This window comes from Apium graveolens, chromosome 10, assembly GCF_009905375.1.
Source record: "Apium graveolens cultivar Ventura chromosome 10, ASM990537v1, whole genome shotgun sequence".
Lineage (NCBI taxonomy): Eukaryota > Viridiplantae > Streptophyta > Magnoliopsida > Apiales > Apiaceae > Apium > Apium graveolens.
This window is the reverse complement of record NC_133656.1, coordinates 40,932,345-40,953,338: the sequence shown is the minus strand read 5'-3', so window position 1 is coordinate 40,953,338 and position 20,994 is coordinate 40,932,345. Positions and strand designations below refer to the sequence as shown.

At 37.2% G+C, this 20,994-nt stretch overlaps 1 non-coding gene across 1 annotated transcript; it reads left to right on the top strand.

Annotated features, from left to right (window-relative positions):
* Positions 1-19,530: 19,530 nt before the first annotated feature.
* Positions 19,531-19,638, top strand: LOC141694461 (small nucleolar RNA R71). The gene has a single exon (XR_012563766.1). It is a non-coding gene; the product is annotated as a small nucleolar RNA R71 (small nucleolar RNA).
* Positions 19,639-20,994: the final 1,356 nt, after the last annotated feature.

Genomic DNA, 20,994 nt, shown 5'->3' with positions numbered 1-20,994 from the left:
TCTAGGGAATACGGGAGGGACGATTCAAGGATAACCTTAGAGGTTTTACAAGGAGAAAGGTAATATTTAAAGTTCTGAAGAATAAAAATTTTGATAAGGGAAATATGACGTAATTATAATAATGCCAGGTAGGCACGTGTTAAACCATAAGAAAGTATAGATCGACCCAATGAGGGTCCATATTGGTGAAAACAAGAAGGACCCAAGATAAGAGACGTCCTAAGTATGATCGAGAGTCAGTCGTGACAATGTTCACATCTAAAGACCGAGGCAATAACTTATGGAAAAATGTTGATATTTTTTTTTCTCACCAAAGCTTAAGGAAAAACATTTGCACACAAGCAGTGATTGGAAATGAGGTAGAAAATTTAGATGAATATCGTTCAAAAGACATTGATTATAAGGAACTATTACTATCAGGAAAGGCTAATGAGGTGGCCGACACTCTAATTGTAAGAGAGCAATTATAGGCGCTCGTACCAGAGGAATACAGTGATGAGGCTTAAAGCCATGAAGGTTATATTATGGTGTGAAAGATTGATATTCCTTCTGATGATTGTGCGATACTCAACCATAATAGTAGTTTGGTAAAGATTTAATTCATATATTTGTCGTGAGCGGGCTATCTATCTTAGAAGGTCCTATCTAGAGAATAAGCCAGGACCATGTTACGAAAGGACTTAATGAACCGTTGAGCTTTATGTTTCCTAATAAAGACATATGGTTAATAATGGTATTAACCTGATATCGTTGCTTTCATTGAAACTCTTCTGCAATTTTATCTGCTTCATGTCATATCTCCATCAAGTTCAGGAGTGTTCTTCATGAATCATGAACGGTGATCATGTTGCCTCCTTAGAAGAATTGGATACGATAGCTATGGACTTTGTATGGTTAGATATTAAGATTTTATGGAAAATGAATGACTATAGTAGGTCCGTGGTGGACTATAGTAATGCATCAACGATTCTTTGAATAATGAGCCGATTACAACCGTGAGAGTTGTATTGTAATGGATGTTGAGATTGAGTACCACTAATTGGGTAGTGGTGATGTATAAGTTATCATTGATAGACTAATTAAGTTGATTATCTACCTATTGAATATTTATTCCTTCTTATCAATAAAGAGTAGTATTACTATACGAAGAAGGTTGTTGTATAGCAATGGATTCTGGTAACTACGATGTCTAGAATGAAATCGGAGATTCTATTTTCGCTGTCAAGGGAGTTTCAACGGTGATTGTTTTCAATCTCGAGCAAGAGCATGGGTCCATAGAATGATGGACGGAATAGGGAAAGATTCAGGAACATAAATTGTGATGCTATAATACTTGATGTTGAGATATATACATGTCTATGTTTTGTTCTCCTGTGATAAACCTCTATAGTTCAGGGGTAGACTCCAAGCCAGATGTTTTGTGGCAATATTTTTTATATAATTCTCTTAAATTCTTCCTTTTCTCTTCTTTTCATTTTCGTGTAAACTGAGAAGAACAACCCTTCCAGAAGGGGAGGTATTACCGAATGACTATCTATCTGTGTGATAAAAGCCTAGTAGGATACCACATGTTGTTAGATTGCTTGTCAAGTACTAAAGGCTGGCCACCTTCTGTACTAACTATGCAATAGAACAAGTGTTCATGATCATAGTGATCTCTCAATAAATTCTTTACTTCTATATGATTGATCAAACTTTGAAAGATGGAAGCAGCTAGAGATGAAGTGGTATTAGTACGGTGGTATTTCGAATCTAACGCATTCGTGATACTAAGGTTGACGCAGTTATTAAAAGGTTATAGAACGCTAACGAGCAAAAGTGTAACCAATATAATATTAGGTACGGAAGGTAGTATCGATTACGAACTAGAAAAGAGTAGGTATTGAGAAGCAAAAACTATAACATTAAAAACTATGATGAGAGTCTGTGCAATAGACTTGAAAGAATTTTGGAATGATCACTTACCGCGGATTGAGTTTTCTTACGATAATAGATCGTATGTTAGTATCGAGATGTCGCCTTATGAGATCCTTGAGGGAAGACAATGTCGATCTCCCTTATGTTAGGATGAAGTTGTAGGGTGCAAGATGCTCGGACCTGCTGTGGTCCAAAGGACCAAGGATATAATAGATCTAATCAGAGGACTTCTGGTACTAGCCCAAGATGGACATAAGAAGTATGCTGATTTGACAATGAAAGGACAAAGAGTATGAAATACGGGACCTAGTGTTGTTAAAGGTATCCCCTTGGAAAGCCTTGGAAAGGATTGATGAGGTTCAGAAAAAAAGGAAAGCTAAGTCCACGATTTGTTGGACCCTCGGATATATTAAGACGTATTGGGAAGTTATCAAATGAACTAGCCCTAGCCCCGAACTTGCAACAATTTCGCAGTGAGTTCCAAGTATCAATGTTAAGGAAGTATGATCCATAGGCGAGACACGTAGGGGAATATGAACACGTAAACCTCCGGCCAGGCTTAACCTATGTGGAGCAACCGGTGAGGGTTATGAATCAAAAAGGAGCAAGTGATTAGGAAGATGGTTATCAAACTAGTCAGAGTTTGGTGGTAGAACCACCATGTGGGAAAAATTGACTTGAGTTAGAAAGTGCGATGCTAGAAAAGTATCCCTATTCATTTTCTATCTGATTCCGGGACGGAATCCTTTTAAGGAGGGGAGATAGTAATAACCCCAATTTTTGGAATTTTTGAAACCTTGATGAATAGTAACTTTTGCTAATGATGCTGATTAAGGAAAATTATTAGACCACGCTATATAGGAGTCCTTTTATCGAACTTCTGAGTTCGTATTAGTATTCTATAATGAGAATGAGTGTATATAAAAGTCGTCAGAATTCAAAACCGGACACTTTCATTTTTCTCGAGAATCCACCAGACACTGAAGGAATTATGTGGAAGGTATAAGAATTAAGGATTTAAACCCAAGGATTATAAAAGGTGATTAAAGAAGGAATAAAGGATATTAAGAAGGATTTATAGAGCCCCTGACAATGAAACCACAAATACGTTTCCTCGGACGATTAAAGAGAATGAACGATAAACGAATCGTAAAATAATTAAATGACTAGGTAATGCAAGTGGCAAGAAGAAGAGTCAATTAGTGCAAGATTAAGACACTTAAATAACATCTTAATTCAAGGATTAAGCTTAAAAGATGCTTCCACCATAAGCTCTTGACAAGTGGCAAGGAGGATGAGCTCATTGGTGACCAAACAAGCTTATGTCACCTTCCACTCATATTAATCAACCAATAACTAAACAAATATCTTCTCATCACTTCCTTATCACCACAAACCAAGTCAAATACTTTCTCTCCCCCATTTTTATCAAAAAACCCGAGAGAAAAGAGAGATGAAAATGGAGGAAGATGAAATGCTTGTATCTTGAGTTTCCCTTGGCCGTTTTTCGCGTTCTACCTATCAAATCGAAGCCCTCGAGAAGATCTACACATTTAAGGTAACCACTCTCCTCACCTCCTTGAATCTCAATTCCGTTTTTAATATTTTATAGTTCAGATGAATAGTTAACTCAAGAACTAATATTGTGTTCTTGATTTTGTTTTGATGTTTTGATCATTATAAGGCTATTAAAGGATCATCTAAGGTTTGTTAAGCATTACCGACTCTCCAAGGAAGGTATAAACTCTAGAATCTTGATTTTAACTCTGAGTTTTGTTTAAGATTTGTGGTTAAAAGTGATGAGTAGTTTGATTATGTATGTATAGTTAGTTAATGGTTGGTTTTTAGTAGTTATTGTTGTTGTTGGTTGAAAACATTGGAGGAGTGGTTTGAAATAGTTTGGTTATGAAATAATTTTGACTTGGTTAAGTATTATAGTACAAGGTCTTGATTGGTTGATGCTTGGTTGTTGTTTTGGTATAGTCTAGAAGTGGAAAAGCATGTAAACGTAGCCGTCGTAATGCCCGATTTCTTTTAAACCGAACTTGCACTAGACAGTAGGCATGCAAGCCTCACTCTCCAGACCCGACCCACACCATGACTAGATAGAGCATGTTGTAAACTTCGTTTTGATATGTGTTTCGCCTAAAACGGACTTACGGTTTAGGAGAAACGACTGTTTAAGTAAACGGCGTTTCACGGCGATACTTTTACTAAACGCCGAACTTGTAAAATGTTTTCGGAAATTGTAAAAGGCTTCGTTTGTCCTGAAACTTTTTAATAACCTGCACGGGACAGTAAATAAGAGTCTCGAGTTAGAGTCGCCTTAAAAATTTTATTTCTCAATTTAATAAAAATAGTGGAGCCGAGGGTGCGTAAGTGACACCGTTAGTAAACAACCTAGTAATCGGGCGTTAGTGTTACGACCGGTATCTTCGTGTAATATTATTTGTGGATTTGGTATAATATTAAAGCCGAATGAAAATATATTCAATGATTGTACGTTTGTGTGAGTGAAAATTTCTGCATTAAAAATTTGCTTTATGTAGTATATGATTTTTCAAAGCAAGAGTTTATTTAATTTCTTTATTTTTGATTTATAAGGAATATTCTAAGCCTTGGAAAATTTTTCTTTTAAAAGGTATTTTGTTCACAAAATTTTGAAAATGATTTTATAAAGTCTCTAAAAATCCAAGTTATTTTATGGTATAAATTTTATAATTTTTGAACTTGTATTTTATTTTATAAAAATAAATCATTATAAATTTTAGTTGTCATATTTAGCAAATTACAAGAAAGCCCTTGCATGCAAACCACCCTCTCATTCTTTTCAAGGACAAAGAGGACAATTCCAACCCCACTAACTCTTATTTCTCTAGCCAATTTCCTTCTTTACCCTTGCATGCAAAATGCACCAAGTATAAGTGGAGGGATAGACTTGTCAATTCTCCTTTCCACTCAAATTTTGTCAAATCAAATACCATAAAAACAAGCAAATGTCATGATCATTCTCATACTCCACCCACACCTCACTCTCTCCTCCCTCCCTTCTCCCTCCTCTCGGCTCTCCCCTCTCACTCTCGGCTAAAAGCCGAAACCCCCTCCCCATTTTTTTTTCAATTCTCAACCAAGCTTCCACTCTTTACACAAGTAAATGTTACTTCCCATACCATGATCACTCATATTTCAAAGAGTTTTGAGTAGAAAGTTTAAGTTCAAAGGTTGCATGAAAAAGTTTTATTGAAACTCAAAATACAACCTAGATTCTTGTGAGTTTAGGGTTGTTTTTGAGAGGACTACAAGGAATGGATAAGTGCCAAGTCTTGAGAAGGAAACTCTTGATCATTAAATGGCCATTCCCATCCATTTCATTCGGCTATGACCATATGGAAGCCGAATGAATGGTCCTTGAGATCATTCTTGTTGTTTTGCTCAAATTTTGCATGTTTATGTGATAATGACTTGAATTTTGTGGTGAAAATTTGATAAAATTCCTTGCATGCTAAGTGATCATCTAGGTATAGCTTATGCTAGGCTTGCATATCAATTTTATGGTAGAATATATGTAGAAAATGTGTTGTTTTGGTTTGCAAAACCCGAGGACATGCATGCATGTGGATTTCTATTAGAATGTTGTAAGATTTTGATCATTTGGAAAGATTTTGTTAGTGAGCCTTAATTTCAGGAGGAATAATGTGTTAATATTGATTTATGCTTCTTGTTGCATGGTAATAATTCGTGGTTATCTTTTATAAAATGCATATCTCGTGGTTTCAAAAACTTAATGATTGGTGAGTTGAGAAATGTGATCTCTTTTGTTTTGCCATAATTGTACCTTAGGTAAGGATGATCTCACCCAAGGTTATTTTGAGAATAAGGGAGTTAATTCAGTAGAATACCATGTATAAGTCTTGGTTTAAGTATTGAGTTGTTGTTAGTTGAGTTTGTCAAGTCAAAACCTTGGAGAAATGAGAGTTATAGTTTCTGCAGAAAATCAGTTTAGTACCCTGAGGTTTAGAGTGAGTTTTAACCATGTCATTGATGTGCACTTTGAGGCCCAAGCTACCAGAAGTTAGTATTGGGAGTATATAAAAGGTTTTAGGAGTTGGTTGGAGGTTTGCATGTCTTTTGGTTAGGTGCACAAGTAGAATAACAAAATCTGTCCAGCAGGGGACAGTTTTGTTGCAACTTAGAAATAGGAAGATTTGACCATGTCATGGGTAGGCCCTCATTAGGCCCTATTGGGCCTTAGTTAGAGGGAGTGTCAGAGAAGTTTCTACAACCATAGTTCATAGAATATGAGTTAGAACCATGTGTCACAAGTTAATTCAAGTCAGGGCTTTTTCTACCCAGAAAAAAATAGGGGAACCTTGGACTTTTAGCTTAGGCCCAAGAAGGCCCAATCCAGGCCCTTGAGCCACATCAAGTTTGTGAGATGCCCTTAGGTGAGGAGAGTCTTGTGTAAAAGTTTTGAAGGAAAACTTGTAGTTTAAGAGTGTCTAATGCACTCAAGAAACCATAGTTGTCATTCTGAAATTTGCACCAGTGAGCGCTTTCACTTATCACATAGTTTTAGAACACTTAGAGGTGAGTATTAGGTCGACCACCATAGTTGTAAGATGGTATAAGGTCAGTAGAGCTAAAGGCACAGGTGAGGGTCAATAGGTTTTGGATAATTTAGGAAAGGCACATCGAGTTAGGAAGCCAAAATTAGAAGACCTTGTCTAGTTTAGCGACCAAGTGACTTAAGTGGTGAGTCGAGATCATCCAAGCCTAGTGTTGCATAATGGTATATATGGTGTTATTTGGTGTTAATATATGATATGTGAATATGTGGCTTTGTGTGTACTTTCGTAATTTAAAAGTGAATATAAAAATTAAGTGCGTATAGGCCTAAGTGCCATCCGTGTTTAATTTCAAGTTGTAAATAGGTTAAGATGGTAAGAATATATTATAATGAGGATTATTATTATTATGTAGGATCTCGAGACGAGGGAAAACTTGCCATAAAGGTCGAGTGAAGCTCCAGTTGCTCCTACCAGTCAGACCAGACCAGCCTTTCTCAAGGCAAGTGATTCAACTTGACCTTCGTACTTACTGTAAACAGTCCATATATATCGATGCAATTATCCTGAGTCATTTTGACATATTTAAATCAAGCGTATCTTTTGTTTATCTTTGAGTTACATAGAAATGCCATGAACCTTCGAGTACGTATTGCAAGTAGTTCAAAAGTCTTTTCATGATAGTTGAATGCCATGATAAAATAAAGAGTTGTTATAATACTTGATTGATCCTCTTGATTAACATGCTAATGATTCCTAAGTATTAATATCTCACCCTGAAACTTGAACCCCTATAGAACCTTACCTTGAACTCTGATAGTCAGATACTTACCAACGTGATTCCTCATTGATTGATACCCTCTTTCTTATCCTAAAGCTTGTCAATTCTGATATATCCTGAGCTAAAAATCATTTCTTCATACCTTAACACCCTTAGTATTCATGAAGCTTACATTCTTGATGATCCAGCACTTGAACCTTGATGAGATACCATTGTTTTAAGCCCAATTTGGCACTTCCTTTCATGATATCCAATAGCCTCACTAAATTCCCTTGTCCAAACTTTGATACATGAAAACCATTCAGTTACCCTAATAGAGTTTAGTTTTGTTAATCATGGCTCTGAGATTTAGTACCATATTTCCCGTGTTTCGAGTTGATCTATAATCCCTTGAAAAAATGTTTACTGTTAAAAGAGACTTTATTATAATTCAGCATCAGTTTTTTTTTGAAATAAATAAAATGTGGGTTTTCAGTCCCAAAGGGGGATAAATGTTTTCTTTGAATAGTGGATCTGGACTGAGACGCGAGTCCTTTCCACACTTATATTAGGCTTAAAAGTTGCCTAGGGATTCCCGTTAATATTTTAGAACCCAGCGAGGTTCGGGATTACTTCACGGATGATCACCGGCTGTAATCCGTAGCGTCATAAAATGATTTTGATTAAGACATGATTTTAAAATTGTTTTGATACAAGCAAAATGATGCCATCTCACATAGTTCTATCTCTCGTTATCATTGGTTATGTCTTTCCATTGTCATTCTTTAATGTATATCTCGATTTATGTTTTGTGTCGTACTGCTAGCACTTGTTGAGCATTTGGCTCACTCCTTGCTTTACCCTGATATTATAGCTAGTAGCTATGGTTAGATTCAAGCAGACTGCCCGTAAGACCTGTGATGCTGATGCTTATGTTCGAGCTCAGGTAGAATAAGTGATAGTAGTTTGTGTGAGGACTCGGTATTCAAAATCAGATGTAATAGTTGGTAGTGTTGGGCTGTTGTAAACCCTAAACTGTAAGATCTTGGATTTTGTTGTGTTATCTGTTTTAAAATTTTGTAATAGCTATATTTAATTTGCTGTTTAAGTTGGGGGCGTGACAGGTTTTGGTATCAGAGCTATGGATTAGAGTCCCTGGAAAGCCCAAATAGGTTATAGGATATGTGTGTAGGTTATAGATAATATGCGAGAGAGTAGGTTAAGTAAATTATTATTAATACTCCTCTTATTGGTTATCAGCAAAGGGCGCATTCCTCGTCATCCTCTGGGTCGGACAACACTATTGCTTTCTCTGTGTATGCTGAGTTGAGGCGCGAGTTCGACATGCTTCAGGGCAAGTACGACCGACTGATAGACCGACTGAAGAACGTGTATCCGGACAGCCGAAACTACGAAGGGAAGCCCAAGGAGCAGATGACTGCGAGACTTGAGACCTTGGTTCAGTACGTCAACACTAAGTTTGAGGAGATGCCAGCGTACCGGGACTGTACTAGCCAGTATGTCATTCAGATGGTGGCGGATGAGCTCCAGAGCATTGTGAAGACGCTTCGAGAGGAAAAGACTACCGAGCCCCGTTCAGATGGAGTGGAGCCTTAGTTCTTTCAATTTACCTTTCATGTTATTGTACTATCAGACTCTATGGAATCCCCAGTTATTTCCGTTGTTTCCTTTAAATAAGCCTGTTATTCCTAGAATCAGACTTTGTCCCAATCCTATGTATTGTGACCTTTAAAATTTCAATAATTATGTTCTATTGTTCTATTTTCTCTCAACTGTTATTTTACGTTTTTATATGCATCATCATATCTGCTTAATTTGGAAACTTGACCACATATGTAAATGAGAATGCCATGCGATACCCTCGAATCATTTTATCATTCATATCTGTTTTGGCACAACTCTTATTTCAGGATCATGCCTCCCAAAAAGAAGAACCCAACAACCACATCCACCACAGACCCAAACATTCTTCGATTACTGGAAACTTTGCAACAGCAAACCAATGCTATAGCTCAACAACAACTAACTCTTCAACAACGAATTGAAAACCAAGATAACCGTGAGCCACACCAACCACCTGAACCACCAGTACCACCTAGACAAATTGTCACTTTCAAGGCTTTTCAGAATGTGAATCCACCTGCATTTCATGATACCACTGATCCAGTGATAGCTAACACATGGATTAAGGAGATGGAAAGGGCTTTTGAGTTGGTACAGTTAGGAGATGATCAGAAGGCGCCGTATGCTACTTAGTTCTTGAAGGGAGAAGTCATCTATTGGTGGGAATCAGTAAAAGCTATGGAAGTCACTCAGCAGGTTTCTTGGGAGAGATTTAAGAAGTTATTTCTGGACAAGTATTACCCTAAGTACATGCAGAATCAGATGGAGCTAAAATTTCTTGAGTTGAAGCAAGGGAACATGACGGTATTGGAGTATGAGAAGGTAGTATTTAAGGGGTAGAGGCAAGAGCAACTATTTCTTACAATTGTTCAGGCTAAGAAGCTACTTAGAAAAGGTTGTGAGTCATTCCTAGCTTATGTAGTGGATTCGGAAAAAGGCAGCCCCAGCATGGAAGATATCCCTGTAGTTAACGAGTTCCCGGATGTGTTTCCCGATGAACTACCAGGCTTACCACCAGATCGACAAATCGAGTTCGAGATCAATCTTGCTCCAGGAATGGAACCAGTTTCAAAGGCCCCGTATAGGATGGCACCAGCAGAAATGAAAGAGTTGGCGAGCCAGCTACAAGAATTGTTGGATAAGGGAGTGATACGACCAAGTACGTCGCCATGGGGAATACCTGTTCTGTTTGTAAAGAAGAAAGATGGGAGTATGCGTCTATGTATAGATTACTGGGAGTTGAATAAGGTGACGATCAAGAACCGTTACCCGCTACCAAGGATAGATGACCTTCTTGATCAGTTGAAGGGAGCAAAATGCTTTTCGAAGATTGATTTGAGATCGGGATACCATCAATTAAAGATCAAAGAAGAAGATGTTTCCAAGACCGTATTCAGGACCAGATATGGGCATTATGAATTCCTAGTAATGCCGTTTGGATTGACCAATGCTCCGGCCGCATTTATGGATCTGATGAATCGGGTATTTAAGAAGTATTTGGACAAATTTGTCGTGGTATTTATTGATGACATCCTTATTTATTCTAAGTCGGAAGAAGAACATAAGCAGCACCTCTGGATAGCATTGAAGATATTCCGACAAGAGAAGTTGTATGCCAAGTTTACCAAATGTGAGTTTTGGTTAAAGGAAGTTCAATTTTTGGGGCATGTCATTGGAAATGAGGGAGTTAAAGTGGATCCGGCAAAGATTGAGGCAGTTATGAGTTGGGAGAGGCCAAAGACTCCTACGGAAGTGCGAATTTTTCTAGGATTGGCCAGATACTATAGAAGATTCGTCAAGGATTTCTCGAAGATCACCACGCCATTGACCAAGTTAACCAGAAAGAATCAAAAGTTTGAATGAAGTGCAGAATGTGAAGATAGCTTTCAAGAGTTGAAGCAGAAGTTGGTAACAACTCCGGTGTTGGTACTTCCAGATGATCAAGGGAACTTTGTAATATTCAGCGACGCTTCACATAAGGGTTTGGGTTGTGTGTTGATGCAACACAGTAAAGTGATCGCATATGCGTCAAGACAGTTGAAATCGCATGAGTTAAAGTACCCGACGCATGACTTGGAACTAGCCGCCATAGTGTTCGCACTTAAGATTTGGAGACATTACCTCTACGGAGAGAAGTGTGAAATCTAAACGGATCACAAGAGTTTAAAGTATATTTTTACTCAGAAAGAGCTCAATATGAGGCAGAGGAGATGGCTGGAATCGATTAAGGACTATGATTGTTCGATAAATTACCATCCTGGAAAGGCGAATGTAGTGGCCGATGCTCTGAGTAGGAAGGAGAGACTGAATATGATGATAACATCAAAAGAGTTATCTAAAGAAATCGAAAGATTGGAATTGGAACTTTGTGCTTATGGAAAAGTCGAGAAAGTTTATCGTGCAATGACCTTTCAGCCAACACTAGTGGAAAGGATAAAGAAGTGTCAAGAAGAAGTAATGGAGAAAGAGAAGAATCAGTTATCTGGAGAGGAGATTAATACTCAAAGGGATGAGCAAGGGATACTAAGGTTTTCATCCAGAATATGGATTCCTCATGTACTTGAATTAAAGAATGAGATCCTCCATGAAGCCCACAATTTGAAATTTTCAATCCACCCGGGAAGCACCAAGATGTATCGAGACTTAAAGAAAAACTTTTGGTAGCCAAATATGAAGCGAGACGTGGCAGAATGGGTTGTGAAGTGTTATACTTGTCAGAAAGTAAAGGCAGAACATCAACGACCAAGCGGATTAATTCAGCCCCTGAAGATTCCAGAATAGAAATGGGAAAATATCGTTATGGACTTTATAGTAGGACTACCACGAACGAAATCCGGACATGACGCAATATGCCCGGGAAGGGGAGAGTGGCCGAGTGGTCAAAAGGGTTATAATTGATCGTCTTACGAAGTCGGCGCATTTCCTTCCAATAAATGAGAAGTCGTCACTGGACAAGTTGGTTCATCTGTATGTGCGCGAAATCGTACTAAGATATGGAGTACCAGTATCAATAGTTTCAGACAGAGATCCCCGATTTAACTCGAGATTCTGGAAGCAGTTTCAGGAATGTCTTGGCACGAAGTTGAATATGAGCACGGCATACCACCCGCAGACTGATGGCCAGAGTGAAAGGACAATTCAAACAATTGAAGACATGTTGCGCAGTTGTGCAATCGATTTTGCAGGAAGTTGGGACGACCACTTGCCGTTGATTGAATTCTCTTATAACAACATCTATCATTCCAGTATCGGCATGCCACCATACGAAGCTTTGTACGGGCGAAAATGTAGATCACCAACAAGTTGGGATGAAGTAGGAGAAGGAAGAATTCTCGGCTCGGAATTGGTACAACAATTGCATGACTCGGTCAAGTTAATTCAGAAAAGGTTGCTTGTTGCTCAAGATAGACAGAGGAAGTATGCGGATCCAGCGCGTAAGGATGTTCAATTCCAAATTGGCGAAGTTGTGTTGCTGAAGGTGTCACCTAGAAAAGGGTTGATGAGATTTGGCAAGAAAGGGAAGTTAGCACCTAGATACATAGGTCCTTTTGAGATTTTGAGTCAAGTAGGAAAGGTGGCCTACGAGTTGGCCTTACCACCTTAGTATCAGCATGTGCATAATGTGTTCCATGTGTCGTTTCTTAAGAAGTACAATCCTGACGCTAGCCATGTGATAGAATATGAACCTATAGAAATTCAGGCAGACCTGTCATTTGTGGAGCAACCAGTTAAAATACTCGACTGGCAAGTAAAGAGTCTTAGGAATAAGTCGGTAAAGATAGTAAAAGTGCTTTGGAGGAACCCTAAGGTCGAAGAATCGACTTGGGAGTTAGAGTTTGATATGCGTTCCCGGTATCCTCATCTGTTCTCTTAGATTCTGGGGACAGAATCCCTTAAGGGGGAGAGGAAGTTACGACCGGTATCTTCGTGTAATATTATTTGTGGATTTGGTATAATATTAAAGCCGAATGAAAATATATTCAATGATTGTACGTTTGTGTGAGTGAAAATTTCTGCATTATAAATTTGCTTTACGTAGTATATGATTTTTCAAAGCAAGAGTTTATTTAATTTCTTTATTTTTGATTTATAAGGAATATTCTAAGCCTTGGACAAATTTTCTTTTAAAAGGTATTTTGTTCACAAAATTTTGAAAATGATTTTATAAAGTCTCTAAAAATCCAAGTTATTTTATGGTATAAATTTTATAATTTTTGAACTTGTATTTTATTTTATAAAAATAAACATTATAAATTTTAGTTATCATATTTAGCAAATTACAAGAAAGCCCTTGCATGCAAACCACCCTCTCATTCTTTTCAAGGACAAAGAGGACAATTCCAACCCCACTAACTTTTATTTCTCTAGCCAATTTCCTTCTTTACCCTTGCATGCAAAATGCACCAAGTATAAGTGGAGGGATAGACTTGTCAATTCTCCTTTCCACTCAAATTTTTGTCAAATCAAATACCATAAAAACAAGCAAATGTCATGATCATTCTCATACTCCACCCACACCTCACTCTCTCCTCCCTCCCTTCTCCCTCCTCTCGGCTCTCCCCTCTCACTCTCGGCTAAAAGCCGAAACCCCCTCCCCATTTTTTTTCAATCCTCAACCAAGCTTCCACTCTTTACACAAGTAAATGTTACTTCCCATACCATGATCACTCATATTTCAAAGAGTTTTGAGTAGAAAGTTTAAGTTTAAAGGTTGCATGTAAAAGTTTTAGTGAAACTCAAAATACAACCTTGATTCTTGTGAGTTTAGGGTTGTTTTTGAGAGGACTACAAGTAATGGATAAGTGCCAAGTCTTGAGAAGGAAACTCTTGATGATTAAATGGCCATTCTCATCCATTTCATTCGGCCATGACCATATGGGAGCCGAATGAATGGTCCTTGAGATCATTCTTGTTGTTTTGCTCAAATTTTGCATGTTTATCTGATAATGACTTGAATTTTGTGGTGAAAATTTGATAAAACTCCTTGAATGCTAAGTGATCATCTAGGTATAGCTTATGCTAGGCTTGCATGTCAATTTTATGATAGAATATATGTAGAAAATGTGTTGTTTTGGTTTGCAAAACCCGAGGACATGCATGCATGTGGATTTCTATTAGAATGTTGTAAGATTTTGATCATTTGGAAAGATTTTGTTAGTGAGCCTTAATTTCAGTAGGAATAATGTGTTAATATTGATTTATGCTTCTTGTTGAATGGTAATAATTCGTGGTTATCTTTTATAAAATGCATATCTTGTGGTTTCAAAAACTTAATGATTGGTGAGTTGAGAAATGTGATCTCTTTTGTTTTGCCATAATTGTACCTTAGGTAAGGATGATCTCACCCAAGGTTATTTTGAGAATATGGGAGTTAATTCAGTAGAATACCATGTATAAGTCTTGGTTTAAGTATTGAGTTGTTGTTAGTTGAGTTTGTCAAGTCAAAACCTTGGAGAAATGAGAGTTATAGTTTCTGCAGAAAATCAGTTTAGTACCCTGAGGTTTAGAGTGAGTTTTGACCATGTCATTGATGTGCACTTTGAGGCCCAAGCTACCAGAAGTTAGTATTGGGAGTATATAAAAGGTTTTAGGAGTTGTTTGGAGGTTTGCATGTCTTTTGGTTAGGTGCACAAGTAAAATAACAAAATCTGTACAGCAGGGGACAATTTTGTTGCAACTTAGAAATAGGAAGATTTGACCATGTCATGGGTAGGCCCTCATTAGGCCCTATTGGGCCTTAGTTAGAGGGAGTGTCAGAGAAGTTTTTCCAACCGTAGTTCATAGAATATGAGTTAGAACCATGTGTCACAAGTTAATTCAAGTCAGGGCGTTTTCTGTCCAGAAAAAAATAGGGGAACCTTGGACTTTTAGCTTAGACCCAAGAAGGCCCAAGCCAGGCCCTTGAGCCACATCAAGTTTGTGAGATGCCCTTAGGTCAGGAGAGTCTTGTGTAAAAGTTTTGAAGGAAAACTTGTAGTTTAAGAGTGTCTAATGCACTCAAAAAACCATAGTTGTCATTCTGAAATTTGCACCAGTGAACGCTTTCACTTATCACATAGTTTTAGAATACTTTGAGGTGAGCATTAGGTCGACCACCATAGTTGTAAGATGGTATAAGGTCAGTAGAGCTAAAGGCACAGGTGAGGGTCAATAGTTTTGGATAATTTAGGAAAGACACATCGAGTTAGGAAGCCAAAATTAGAAGACCTTGTCTAGTTTAGCGACCAAGTGACTTAAGTGGTGAGTCGAGATCATCCAAGCCTAGTGTTGCATTATGGTATATATGGTGTTATTTGGTGTTAATATATGATATGTGAATATGTGGCTTTGTGTGTACTTTTGTAATTTAAAAGTGAATATAAAAATCAAGTGCGTATAGGCCTAAGTGCCATCCGTGTTTAATTTCAAGTTATAAATAGGTTAAGATGGTAAGAATATAATATAATGAGGATTATTATTATTATGTAGGATCTCGAGACGAGGGAAAACTTGCCATAAAGGTCGAGTGAAGCTCCAGTTGCTCCTACCAGTCAGACCAGACCAGCCTTTCTCAAGGCAAGTGATTCAACTTGACCTTCGTACTTACTGTAAACAGTTCATATATATCGATGCAATTATCCTGAGTCATTTTGACATATTTAAATCAAGCGTATCTTTTGTTTATCTTTGAGTTACATAGAAATGCCATGAACCCTCGAGTACGTATTGCAAGTAGTTCAAAAGTCTTTTCATGATAGTTGAATGCCATGATAAAATAAAGAGTTGTTATAATACTTGATTGATCCTCTTGATTAACATGCTAATGATTCCTAAGTATTAATATCTCACCCTGAAACTTGAACCCCTATAGAACCTTACCTTGAACTCTGATAGTCAGATACTTACCAACGTAATTCCTCATTGATTGATACCCTCTTTCTTATCCTAAAGCTTGTCAATTCTGATATATCCTGAGCTAAAAATTATTTTATCATACCTTAACACCCTTAGTATTCATGAAGCTTACATTCTTGATGATCCAGCACTTGAACCTTGATGAGAAACCATTGCTTTAAGCCCAATTTGGCACTTCCTTTCATGATATCCAATAGCCTCACTAAATTCCCTTGTCCAAACTTTGATACATGAAAACCATTCAGTTACCCTAATAGAGTTTAGTTTTGTGAATCATGGCTCTGAGATTTAGTACCATATTTCCCGTGTTTCGAGTTGATCTATAATCCCTTGATAAAAATATTTACTGTTAAAAGAGACTTTGTTATAATTCGGCATCAGTTTTTTTTGAAATAAATAAAATGTGGGTTTTCAGTCCCAAAGGGGGATAAATGTTTTCTTTGAATAGTGGATCTGGACTGAGACGCGAGTCCTTTCCACACTTATATTAGGCTTAAAAGTTGCCTAGGGATTCCCGTTAATGTTTTAGAACCCAGCGAGGTTCGGGATTACTTCGCGGCTGATCACCAGCTGTAATCCGTAGCGTCATAAAATGATTTTGATTAAGACATGATTTTAAAATTGTTTTGATACAAGCAAAATGATGCCATCTCACATAGTTCTATCTCTCGTTATCATTGGTTATGTCTTTCCATTGTCATTCTTTAATGTATATCTCGATTTATGTTTTGTGTCATACTGCTAGCACTTGTTGAGCATTTGGCTCACTCCTTGCTTTACCCTGATATTACAGCTAGGAGCTATGGTTAGATTCAAGCAGACTGCCCATAAGACCTGTGATGTTGATGCTTATGTTCGAGCTCAGGTAGAATAAGTGATAGTAGTTTGTGTGAGGACTCGATATTCAAAATTAGATGTAATAGTTGGTAGTGTTGGGCTGTTCCAAACCCTAAACTGTAAGATCTTGGATTTGGTTGTGTTATCTCTTTTAAAATTTTGTAATAGCTATATTTAATTTGCTGTTTAAGTTGGGGGCGTGACAGTTAGCGCTCCTAAGTGTCAAGAATTGAGTAGTCGCATGGTGACCGAAGGTTAACCTTGTACATTGATGACATTGTAGGTTACCAGAGCAATTTCAGACCCCCGACTACCCCCGTACTCTCAGGCAAGTTTTCTACCCGTTATACTGTTGTTGTGATGTAAACATATTGATGCATTATCTTGAGATAAGTGCATTACTGTTATTAGCAAATCTTGCGATATATTGGAGCATTTTGATATGGTATATATATGCATGTTGTGAAATCTTGATACTCTTTTATCAATTCAATTGCTTATAAACGGCATAATACCTATGCTAGAGATAAGCAGTAGTTGCGTATACCCTTAGTATAGGGGACCCAAAGGTGAACATTTTTCTAAACCGGGAGTCGATTTTCCCGAGTATAATATATATATATATATATACATATAGTTTTCTATAACTATTAATCAGATAAGGTATATCCGATAGTTTTGAATATTAATCAAACTTATTTCCGATTATTCAAATAAATATCGTACTTTCGTATAAGTATATCTTTGGTTATTTATTATTCATTTCAAGTATGAGTTTTAAAACTTCTACTTCAATTATTTTTATAAAGATTATTCTTATGGGAATATTATTTAAATAATAATATTCAGATATTTTCTAACATATCGGGAATGACTTATTTTATTAAATCATCATTACTCTAACATTCTTTAAAATGTTTTCGAGTCTTCAAAATGATTTTAAAAGTTAGAGCGGATCCCAAAACTCATTTTTAGATTTAAGATCTTCCTTTCGAAGGGGATTTAAATACTCACTCAAAACCTGAGGGATCCGGCTCTGTGGTGTATTTCATATTCGCAATGAGGTTGCTGTTTTGAGAAAATATTTTGATTACTTGCCCAACGTTCGGGAAGTAAGTCCATCTATTTGAGTCGGCATAAAAAACATGTGCTCAGTGGGAGTCCATGAAAGTGTAAGTGGCTCAGTGGGAGTCCATCAATGCGTAAGTGGCTGAGTGGCAGTCCAGCATAGGTCCTAATGCGGCCAGGGTGATAACCAGTGGGGAATTCGTCTATCTCTAGTAGAAAAGGTGACTTAATTGGTATCTTTGCCTGATCATCATGATATCAAGTTTATGCCAAAGTTTCTTCTTTCCAAAATTCTTGGGAATGACAACTCTGCTTATACTTCCATAGCAGAAGAGTGTATGAAATGTATATATATGTGTATATATATATCGGGACTAATGAAGTATCTCGTAACTTCATTCTTTCAAATGATATTTCAAAGATTGAATCTATTCAAGTCTTATCTTGTAGTCTCATCTATGTGATGAACTTTTGAAAATGATTATACCTTGAACGGTGGTAGGTCAAGTAGTATTCGGACTAGATATAAGTATATTGGAGTATCTCATAACTTCATCTTTTTAACTTATATCTGGTTAATGATTATCTTATGCATGACAAAAAATTTCAGAAAAACTTTGAGACAAGGTTATATATATGAGATCACCTTGCAACGATATTTTTATACAGTTATAAACTGGAACTCTGTGTATATTATGCATGGAAGAGGATTTCAAAGATTTTCAAAAGTATATATATATATACATATATACTGAAAATTTTGTGACGTGGTCGCGTTACATATCAAACTTGGTTCATTTCTTCTTGACCAAGACTTTTATGAGTACTATGAGAATGCTCATATATTGTAAATTATTGTACATATTATGTCGGTGGGCTTGTCGCTCACCCTTGTTTTCTTTTTTCATCACACAACAATAGATAGACAAGATGAACATGATCAAGCTCCCAATTTGTGAGCGGATATGAAACGTTCCGCAGTTTCCTGTAGGCGTTGATGCCGTTGTAGCTGAGGTTGGAACTACCAATAGGCTAGGCTTTCAACTTTTGATGTACCAGACATATGTATATTTATGAATTGTAATAATGGCAAAGAATATGTAAATTTATTCAGAAACCCTTTTGAGGTGTAATGGCTTATAATTGTGGAATAAAATGACTTGTGTTATTTTTTGATATTCATCTCTGAGACTATAACTTGTGGTGTGTGTGTATATTGTGGGGTCACAGTATGCAGTAGTTGGTTGATTATTAAGATTAAGTATTATTAGGGGAAATGGAACTCGTGATAACCTAGATCCTCGACCCCGGATTTGGGGGCGTTACAGCTGGAATCCAGGTGGATTAAACTATTTATTTGCATCTTGCTGATATGACTGCTGAACAATATTCTGATTATTGCTCTAGCTGAAATTGGGATGATTTATGTTATTAGGATGATAAGTAGCGGGCACATGATGCTGCGGTTTCTGGAAATTATTCACATACTGAACAGATTCATTAACAAGAGAACACTGATCCGTAGCATGAGAGACTGCACAAAGCTAACAGACAATAGATAATTGATTTACGCCATAGTTGGTTAAAGAATTGACCTTCATAGTCAGCGCCGTAAGCTGTACTACAATAGCTGTAGCTAAATCAACTTCCAGAATACCTGCTACTTTCCCAGGCATCATCCTTTGAGTTGGGTTTTGATACTCGTTTGCAGCTATAGTTTCAATGAGATTATAGGCCTCAGTATAGCTTTTGGCCCACAAGGCGCCTCCAGAAGCTGCATCGAGTATGGGTCGAGATTGGACCCCCAAACTATTGTAGAAACAAGTGATCACCATCCAGTCAGACATCCCATGATGTGGATACTTTCTCAACATCTCTTTGTAGCTCTCCCAAGCTTCGCACATAAATTCTCCTAGTTGCTGCGTAAACTGAGTAAGAACACTCCTCATAGCTGCAGTTTTTTCCATTGGATAGAACTTCACCAGAAACGTTTGCGTAAGATCTTCCTAAGTAGTGATGGACCCAGCTGGTAAAATATGTAACAAGTCCTTAGCTTTGTCCCTCAGAGAGAATGGGAAAAGCCTCAGCTTGATAGCCTCATCAGTGACACCATTATATTTGAAAGAACTACAGATCTCGACAAAATTCCTGATATGCATGTTGGGATCTTCAGTCGCAGGCCCTCCGAAAAAAACAGAATTCTACACAATCTGAATAGTGCCCGGCTTGATTTCAAAAGTATTGGCCTGAATAGCCGGATGAATGATGTTGGACTGAATGTCATCAATTTTAGGCCGAGAAAAGTCCATAAGAGCTGGATCAGCTTGAGCTAGACGATCACCCGTTATTTCAGGTTCTTTCTTTTCACTCTCTTTATCCGAATCTTCAAAAACTATCTTCTCCAGAAAGTCAAGAGTTTTATCTGTCTTCTCAGCTTTATCCAGATTTCTCTTGCGAGTGCGAGAACGTGTTTGCATAAATGCTCGCTAGAGTACCTGAAACAAAACCGGAAACAGTAAGTAACAAGTCTTAATCAATGAATCCTAATGACCACTGATAGCAAGTTCATAAACTAAACAAATTAACACAGAGTCCCCGGCAGCGGCGCCAAAAAATTGTTAGGCACAAAGCATGCGCTAAATAAATCATGCAAGTATATGCGTTCACAAGTAATATAGGATGATTTCTAGTTCGTTCCCACAGAGACTCTGATTAATTATATTTAATTAACACTTACTCACCAATGTATGATTATTCTTCAATGTCATGACAATAACAGTTAAGGTTGGCAAACTAATAATTACTACGAGAATTAAACACTTGAATTAACAATATTAAACACACATGAGATCCTAACTTCATTACTACTTCATTCAATAGTTATTGTTATTAACCTTAGCATGTAATGGTGATGATATTAATCGAACAACACGAAACTGATAAACGCCAACTTTCGTTGTACGAATACCATTCTACCAAGCATCCACAATTAAGATAGAAGTTGAATAGGCATCAATTATGTTGAGACCCTATATGTCTACAGAATTTGACAACATGATGATTTAAGCGCAAAATATTCATCATGATTACATAGGGCAAGTAAAACGGTTGGAGTTACCCAGTAATCATGCATAAAATACATGAACCTATGCTAGCATGGCAAGTTCTAAATCTCAATATTCACTGTCGCTTCACAAGAGATTAACAAGCTATCTTACATGTTCGCGACGCATATAAGACGAATAAGCACAACCTATACTAGATATCATACAATCACCACATATCAAGGTATTAAACAATTAACTAAAG